The sequence below is a fragment of the Sorex fumeus genome, unplaced genomic scaffold, assembly GCF_029834395.1.
Source record: "Sorex fumeus unplaced genomic scaffold, SorFum_2.1 ptg000013l, whole genome shotgun sequence".
In the NCBI taxonomy this organism is placed as follows: domain Eukaryota; kingdom Metazoa; phylum Chordata; class Mammalia; order Eulipotyphla; family Soricidae; genus Sorex; species Sorex fumeus.
The window spans coordinates 14,046,688-14,056,906 of record NW_026606070.1 but is presented as its reverse complement, the minus strand read 5'-3'; positions in this window follow the sequence as shown (position 1 = coordinate 14,056,906).

Below are 10,219 nucleotides of genomic sequence, written 5' to 3'. Positions count from 1 at the left end.
TTATTTTTAAATATGTATTATTGCAGATCTTTAAATGCACTGCCATACTACCCCACATGCAGTATAGTGGTAGGGAAGGACAGGTTCTGAATTCTGACTTATAACTATCACTCTTAACTATCACTCTAAACATTTTTTACTTATCAGGTTAACAAAGTATGTTAGATCATTTCTAAAGTTCCTCCAATTCTAATATATGCCACCTCTTTCTACATCCACCCAGGAATACTTAGGCCTCTTAAAAATACACACTTTATTCCTAGGCCATCCAAATTTCAACTGTTGCTTAGAAACATGTTCTAAGACCAGGACTAAGAGAACCAGTCATTGAAAATCCCCAACGAGTGTCTTTTAAAGGGAATCTGGAGACCTCAGATGTCTAAGATATGTCCAGAACATGTAGTCAAGATATGCCCACATTTGTGATTTCAGAAGAGAAATCCTCTTCTAGTATTTCATTAACAGAGCCATAGCTTATGCAAAGAAATAAAATAAGTGTTACAAAAACTCCTCAGAATCCTCTATGGACATTTTCGGAGTGGTTAAAGACCAGCAAGAGGCAAAAATGAGAAAACTAATCAGGTAAGGTTAAGATTCAACTCCAAGTTGAATAGAGTAAAGGGAAGTGGGAAGAAAAGAAGCTAAAGGAAGATGAAAGGGGAAAGGCACGTGAATGGATATGAGATAAGGATTAGAGGATCAGAGCAACATGGGTAGGGGGTCACTTATATGAGGCACACCCAGGTGTGACTCTCAGGATACCATATCATTCTGTGAGTCTGACAGGAGTGATCCCAGAAGGCAGAGCCAGGAATAAGCCCTCAGCATAGCTGGGTGTGATCCAAAACTAAAATTTAAAAAGGAAAGAAGGACTATAACTCTGCCTTTATAGAGTTGAGGAGGATTAAATGCAGTAGCATATTAGTAAGGAAGGAAAAAAAACCTCCAAATTTCTATCATTTGCTGATTTTCATAAATTCTCATTATGACCAGTCTCACACTACTAAGAATTAGTAACTGGCTAACATAATTCCTAACAATTTAACACTCAGCTCTTGTAATGGTGTGAGCTGGTTTAATCACAGCAGTGACCAGGAGTAATGCTGGGGAAAGCTCGCTGACCAAGGATGAGGTGGAAAGGGACGCAAGGGACATTCTCTCTCCAACACAGTCTTAGTTCTGCTTTTCTTTCTAAAACAAACAAACAAACAAACAAACAAACAAGGATTGTGTTTTACCCTAGGAAGTACATGTGCATATATATCCTGTTCAGTAGGACGAGTTTTTAAGCATAAAATGGAGTTGTGGTGTTTCTGTAAAACCAAGTGAAGTGACTTTCACTTTGTTAAAAGCAAAGTCATCTCTGTTCGAGGAGTAAGTGAAATAGTCACTCCTCAGTAAACTAAGGACTGGAAGAGATGTGGGAGAGAAGTATGGAATAAGGGAAACCAACTCTTTCTCTTATTGTGCCAAAAGTCTCTCTCACTAGCAAGCCCTGCGTGTAAGGTCCTGGCCTATCTATGAAAAGAACATTCCTTGGCTTAACTTGTAGGAAAAAATGAACAGCTAACTATAATGTGAACTAATGTTATTCGTTTTCTAGACCAAGAAAGCCAGGAAACACGGGCACAGGGAAGTTGTTTTACAGAAATTACGGTTCACACTTTATTTGCATACGTTCGTCATGGTCCTGGCATTTCAGTAGAAGTGGGAAACGGTATTACCTTGTGCCTGCTGACACCTTATTGTCTTTTGCAGCCAAGGTCAGATAGTTTCTTTTCTTACTTCACTTCTATTCTTCTTAGTCTAGTCAAAAACTGACAGATCTGAGGCTGCAGGCTGAGTTTGTCTGGTTTCCTCCCCAATATCTTATGTTGTAAGTAATGCATATTGGGCAATAAAAATTCATTTTCCTCATATTCTGGTTTATTATGAGCCATGTGCGCCGAAGTCGTTCAAACCACAAAGCACCATTTCCTGTAGCAGTGCCTGTCAGAGAAAAGTTGTGGCAAAGGTTAGTTAGTATCGGAGATGCACTTGGCCGGCTGACCCCAAATTCTTCCTTGAAGAACTGGATTCCTCTTTGCTTAGTACGGTCCCATTGTCTCCTAGGGCATATCCTGAGACACATGGATGACCAGTTCAGAATTTCACCCTAGCTGAAAATTTCCCTCCAGGAAGTGGAAATTGCTGTCCAGATACTAATTTATGAGCAATTTAAACCCTCTTGTGTAATAAATACAACTTGAGAAATACATTCCCTGAAGTAGAATATCCTATAATTTAGATGGCTTCAAGAAATTGAAGTAATTATCTCATGTTTTTTTACTTTAAAAATACAATAAAATAGCACTTTTTTGAAAACCAGACAAAATCAGCTATCTTAGAACAAGTAAATAATAGATTTTCAAATCACTAAAAAATAGACAGGTTTCCCATTACAAAAATTTTCAAGGATACTTTGAAGAACCACTAAAAGCAAGACAGTAATTCTGTTTTTCTGAAGAATGTCATATTGTATTATATGATCAGATTTGATTCTAGTTTTAAAAAATATTTGATGCTAATTAATCAGCAAATTAGACTTGTAAAATCATGTTTTTCATGATTTTCAAAATCATGTAAAATCAGGTTAAAAAATAATTTATTTCACCTCAAAGCATAGCTTTACCATCGAAAATCTTAAATCATATTTTAAAATTCTACTCCATTTTTCTTATATCCCCCAAATACTCTACTCCAAGTCACTAACACTATTGTATATTAAGCATTAAAAAATAAACCCTGTGTATAGATAAATATCCATGTATAGAAAAACCAGTGATGCAGTTCAGTGGCAAAGCATTTGCTTTGCATGAGTAAGACCCTGGGTTCCATCCCTGGCAATAAAAACAAAAAATATAGAGAAACATGAAATAAACAATTTTTCAAATGAATGCAAATATGTTTAAATATTAATAAATAATATTCAAGATTTTCCCAAAATTCATGCATTGGCCATCTATTTTATGTTTCTTTTTGAGAAATTCTTCTCCCAAATTCTCCTCTAGCACATACCTATCAATCATAGACTCAAAACCATGTGGACTCAGATCTATACCTAACAATTGTGATTTCTTAGGGTAGCATTCAAAGAGAAACCCCCATTCCCCTGTATAAATATTTAAAACTTCTTGGAACAGTTACTAAAATGGAAAATAATCACATACATCACCTTGACAAATGCTCTAACAAAATATATCAAAACTGTCTTCAAGATATGTAAAGCAATAAATTTTATATGGAGAGTCATAAATGTCATAGATTAATTTAATTATTCAAAATATCTGGATCCTTGTTATCATGCAGGCCATGTTAAGATGTATAAAAATATAGATCAATATTATGATTCATGCTACACTTATAAATGAAATTTTTCCTTGACTGCATTTCAGTAAGATAATTATATTTTATCATTATTGATTCAAGGAAAAGAAATATAGATATGAATACATAAAATAATTTAATAGTAATAAATTATGAATTATTCAATAATCTGTAGCAACTTTTTGATAGGTCACAAAATTTTATGTTTAAAATTGGTTAGTGACTTATATATAAAAAATTTTAATAAAATTGATGAAAAGAATTTATAACTACTGATCATAATATTTTCATACATACTGCTATATCTGTCTTATGTACTTTCTTAAAAAAGCTAAATCAACTTAATGTAAGGTGAAAGTCTCACCTGTTTGATTTTTATGCTGATTCCATCAATAGTCATTAATTCATAGTCTTCCACATATGCCTTTCAGATATTAATGACTTCTCTCAACATTACCCCCAAGATAGGCCCGTATCATTCATTCCAACATAAATAGCAGGTATCTTTATGTGCAATATTAGGCTACAGGGATTGATTCAAAAATGAGGTTTTACATATGATTATCATTATTACTGACCACTCTCGGTATCTTGCCGGGCTCTCTGAGAGAGGCAGAGGAATGGAACCTGGCTCGGCCGGACCAACTGCACGCAAGGCAAATGCCCTACCGCTGTGCGTTTGCCTTGCACGCAGTCAGCATGGCTGACCCGAGTTCGATTCCTCCGCCCCTCTCGGAGAGCCCAGCAAGCTACCGAGAGTATCTCGCCCACACGGCAGAGCCTGGCAAGCCACCCGTGATGTATTCGATATGCCAAACACAGTAACAACAAAATCTCCAATGGAGACGTTACTGGGCCCGCTTGAGCAAATAGATAAACAACGGGAGGGCCTTTACCTTTACCTTTACATATGATTATCATTCCAATATATTCTGGCAAATGTTGAACATATTAGAAATAAAATGTCACAAGAAGATAAATCAAAGATTATTCTACCTAGGTGATTTTAGAAAAGTATAATCACAGTAGTACCATCTCGTAAGTACGTATTAGATATAATAGATAATTTTGAATCCCTCAAAAAAGACTCTTCAAGAAAGGCAATATTATCCAAAATTACAATTTAGGAAACAATATCAAAAGCTTAAATATCTTGGAGTTCATACATGTAAAACAAAGAGAAAAATCTAGTTAACTCCTCCACTTATTCTCCTACCTATGCTGTTTTTTTTTCTTTTTTTTTTTTCACTTTTTTGGGTCACATCTGGCAATGCTCAGGGACTACTCCTCTCTCTTCATTTAGAATTACTCCTGGTGCACACACCCTCTTTCTACTGCATCATGCAGTAAGTCATGAGATATAAGAAATAGCTTTCGAATGATATCAATAGATGAACTTGGTCTTGAATGAATAGTGCAACTTATTAGTTATCTGGAAAGTAGGACAGCAATAGGGTAAGAAATGAGGACAAATACGTTCAAGCCTGAACCATTATTGCCTTAAAGAGGAGCTTACAATTCTGTACTAAATAGATAGATAGGACAGAGATTCATTAGAGGAGAGTGGATTCTCTCTTCTCAGAATTTTGTCCCCACATCCCATTTTGACTTTCTTCCTTACATTTCACCCAAAGTGCCAAACAGAATTATAGCATTAACACTACTCACAGTCAAACATTCAAGGTCTCCCAATCATCTCCATGTAAATGCTCAAATTTTTTTAGAAGGGTATTATTTTTCCTGTTCTTTGAAATGTGTATATTTTTAATATCTATTGCTAGGGTTACAGTGAGAAATTTTTAATATTTATTACTTGGGTTACTGTAAGGCAATTTACACACAGTTCAGCCTGTTTCTCATATATAAACATATCAAATGTTATTGCTAATAATAAAATATGTTATTATTAATAACCATAACTTGCTGTTATTATTGTTCCTTGTACTTTCATAGATATGGAAAATGGATTCAGACATTTCACAAGCTTATTTTAGAAGTAACAAGAAAAGAACATTGAAACTGATATACAAGGATCTCAACTTCTTTGTTAAAAAAATACATTAGGAAGAAGGGTGCAAGTGGCAAGATATTAAAGATTTAATTTTTCCTGCTATAACCTTTGTTAGATGTAAAAATTAGTAAATTGATTTACCGGACCAGGGCCAGAGCGATAGCACAGTGAGTAGGGTGTTTGCCTTGCACACGGCCAACCCTGGTTCGATCCCTGGCATCCCATATGGTCCCCTGAGCACTGCCAGTAGTAATTCCTGAGTGCAAAGCCAGGAATAACCCCTAAGGATTGCTGGGTGTGACCCAAAAAGGGAAAAAAAAATTGATTTACCGAACTAAAACAATTTTTGCTGTTATTTCTTATTTTAAATTAACTCTAATATGAACTTTCTAAATCTAATACTACCCTTATGAACAAGAGCATCTGAAGCCAGTATTTCTTTCAGGAAAAAGCACAGGTTACACAGCAGTTAATTATTGTGCAAATGTTCAGAGAGTGATGAAATACAAGTGGCATCAATTCAGCTTTTTTTTCCTGACTAAAAACTCTAAGTAGATAGTGTCTACAAGAAATAATCTTAACATTTACAACCTCCATCCATAAAATCAAATCATGGTATTCGTTTGGTGCAGGTGATTTTCTACAGCTCCTATATCAAGAGCTTCACAAAAGAATTCTCAAACTAGTTATGTGTTATGACATAGCACTCAATTTCATGATTTTTAAAATACTAATCATAGTCCACAGTGTAGATTTTGCAACCTATACTAAGGCATCACTGTTTGTAGCTTAAAAGCACCCATCAAATTTCTTGGTGTTGAGTCAGATTCAGCAGGAGATGGTGAAGCCCTTCCTGGTAATGCTTTGGGGTAAAGGCATTTGGGGATGATTAACATAAGAAGTAATACAGTACACTTTGGGTTATCAGTACATGGGCTAGTAGTTAGTTGCAATGGTCCTTACATTTCTGTTTGACTCTTATTACAAAACAGATTAAGAAAATTTTACAATTTACTGCTTTCTAAAAAGGTTTAAATTAAATTAAATCTAAAAAGATTTCATGGGCTTTATCGCTTTTCCCAAAGGTTTCCTTCCTTGTCCAGAAAGACTGACTTTGAGGCTTCTGAGTCTTGGGTTATAGGGACTAGCCCCCGTGCTCCAATGGTGTAGCCTGATGGGATTCTTGGTGGCTGATGGTGATGCTTTGCTGTTCAGGCCCAGTAATTCGGGAGTGAGGGGGAAGAGGTGGGAGAGACTGAACATCCTAGGCCTGTGCTCTATCACTCGACCTGTCTCCCTGGACCCTCGGGTTACAATTTTAACTCTACCTTTAAGATCCTCTACACCAGTCCCTCGTCTATAAAATTAAAAAAAAAAAGATACTAATCTCATTTCATTCTTAATATGATTAAAATGTCACCATGAAAAACTGAGACTGTGCCTCAACTCAGAATTTAGACCTAAGAAATATTACTCTTCTTCTGGAAGTATTTTATCCCTAGAATGCATATAATTTTCACACAGCATGCCCATAAAACAAGCAATCTATTAGGATCCCAAACTGATAATGACATTCAAATGTAGGATGGGTAGGGTGGGATGGTGTGTACCTCCTACTATGACAAGCAGTCACTGGATGCCTGCTGAGAGAAAACTCAACTCCACTCAGCTCAGTTCTGACACTGTCCAGCTGAAACCGCACCACTTCAACAGATTAAAAGTAGAAGTGACAATCCTTTAGATTTCAGTCTCAAACCCAAGCTATCAGCTCTGTTTCTAACCACTTGGATACATTTCAGAGTATCTTCCTCAAATTCAGTTCATCTACTTGAGTAACTCACAGAACTTGAAGAAACATTTCACTTCCTAAATTACTAGTTTAGTGTAGAAGGATAAAATACAGGAAAAAAAAAGGAAACACATTAGGGTAAAATATGGGGCATGATTCCAGAGCTCCTATAAGTGGACAAATGTTAGGGACTCCATCTTGTGTCTCATGTATCTACTTCTTATAGCCTCTCATTCCCCGTTGACCTTTGCCTTGTCTCACAATCCTCAAAGATATAGCCCTGCATTGTATGTCTAATGCTAAACTGTGTCGAGTTACGGAGTTGGGAGAGAATATGCCAACTCTGGATATGATGTTTGAAGTTTTCCATGCCAACATCAGATATGGATACTGTTTAGCCAACTTATCATCTTACCATAGAACAGGAGAGGGGAGGGGAGGCAGGTCAGGCAATCTATTATGTGGTTATTTTAAATCTCACCAACATAAGGAATAGCCAGTCAAATGGATAATAGACATGGCTAAAGGTTGGAAGTGAGAACACTTCAAAGGGGCATACATGATAGGCATCTTCCTATTTGACCCCTCACCGTGCCTGGGTGAGCAGCAGGAAAAGTGGCAGATCTCGTTCATGCAAACATGACCAGAGACAAAGGAACGCCAACGGGACACAGAGCAACGGGCACCAACAAGATGCACAGATTACCATGTTTAGAAGCCCTTCTCGGTATGGAGTACTGCCTGGGACAGGATCTGAGACAATACTGGAGAAAACAGAGTGGACTAAAGTAATAGGTTATACCAGAAAATAGAAATGGCCTGAGACAGGATCTGGTCAGGCACCCTGGAAGCAGAGCGAGAGAAAGTTGGACATCACCCAGAGCCACGTGCAGAAGTAGAGTGATTTAAAATTGTAACACAAAGAAATTTTAGTATCCTAAACATCTGGAGTTTGGTTTTTGTTTGGGGGACACACCCAGCAGTCCTCAGGGCTTACTTTTGGCTCTGTGCTCAGGGATCAATCCTGGAACCCATGGAAACTGTTTTGGGAAATACAAGGCAAGTGCTTTAACTGTTCTACTATCTCTCCAGAACCCCAACTGGAGTTTTTAGTTGCCCCACATGTGAAGTTGTGAATTTAACTTTACGAACAAAATTCAAGGACCCACTCAGGAGCTGCTAACCCAGTATCACAGTGACAGTTACAACTCTGGACTTGCTGACCACCGAGGCCAGCCAGGACTGCCTCAAGACAGAATTCTCTCCCACCCACAACCTTAAATTTTCTCTCAGTTCTATGTAAGTCCCCTTTAAGAAAAGTAGCTTGGTGGGGGCTAGGATGGTGGACAGTAAATCTAATATCTTCTCAGGGTGTTAGCATTTGAATAAAATTCATTTTTCCCCAGGTCAACCCTTGTCTCTGAAGTAACTGACCTTTTGAGTGAGTTCTAGAACATGGGTTGAGCAACACCTCTTTGCTTTCTCTGGGTCTATGTATCATTGTCCCCAAATGTCTATGTATTCACCAGTCTAGAAACTCTGGAACACTTTCCTATCAACCTCTTGCTTTTATGAAGAATTTATTGCATAGACATGACTGAGTTACTGGCCATGGCTAATTAATTCAATATCCAGTTCCTCTCCCTCAAGACCTGGGAGGAACCGGAAATTCTAATCCTCTCAATATAGTGTTGCGTCTCCTAGCACCAACCCCCCCCCCTTAAGGTGTTTTCAAAAGAGTCCCATCCACAAACAAAGGCACATTTACCACTAAACGTTTAGGAAATTCCAAGTGTTTTGAGAGCTGTGAGGCGGAAACCATGGACAAAGATAAAATATATTTTATTTTATCAGTGTCCACTCAATAATGCAAACACTACAGATAAGCAAGGAGAAATCTGCCAAAACCATAAGTCAGAGCTGGAGTGCTTTACAGTCAAGAAGGAAAAAGTTATCCCAGTGAATACAAACCACATTTAATACCACAAAAATCAACACGCAAAGCTCATCAACCACTCTTGTGAAACTACAAATTTTACAGTACATTCTGTGGTCGAGACTATCATTATTTTTTAATTATTTTATTTTTTTATGGGCTGGAGCCATAGCACAGCAGGTAGGGCATTGCCTTACACACAGCCGACCTGGGTTCGATTCCTCCGCCCCTCTGGAAAGCCCGGCAAGCTACCGAGAGTAACTCGCCCACACGGCAGAGCCTGTCAAGTTCCCCGTGGTATATTCAATATGCCAAAAACAGTAACTAATCTCACAATGGAGACATTACTGGTGCCCGCTGAAGCAAACTGATGAACAACAGTATGAAAGTGCTCAGTGCTAATTTTTTATTGCCTATACTCTGCAGTACTAAGGAGTTACTCCTGGCTTTGTGCTCATGTATCACCACTAGTGGTGCTCAGAAACTGAACAGAGGTCAAACACTTGCACAGCAAGTGTCTACCTTGTACTGTATCTGGTCTGGGACTATGTTAATTTTATGTTAAGATTCTGTTTTTTAACTGAAAACAAGAAATAAACAAACTACATCATTGTTGCCGGCAGTGAGCTAGGGGGCCCCAGTAATGTATATTGGGAAAAACACTCTAAATTAAACCGGTACCCCAAAATGTTACAATGCAGGTTCCAGACTTCCAGCAGGGCTGTACCCCTGGAGCAAAGCTACTGAAGATTCAAACCAGACCATCAACAGCTCCAAGCCTAGCAACTGTTCTGGCAACAGAGTTGGAATGGGTACAGATTGGGAAAACTGTAAGCTAACTTGGCAGAGGCAAAGGTGAAAAGCACCCCCCCACCACCACCACCATTGTGGAGAATTGGCCCGCATCCCTGCCAGGATGTGTACTGATGGCATATATTTTTCATTTTGGGAATTCACTGCGGAATGCTTGGACGTTGCTTTTTCCCACTTTGAACTCTGGAGAAGCCTGTGTTCTCTCTTGAAACTTCTCTTTTTCCATTCTGTCATTTCTGAAAGAAATTTATCTTACTTCAACTGTTCATCTTCTCCTGAAATTCTTTCCTGTGGGAAGGCGATG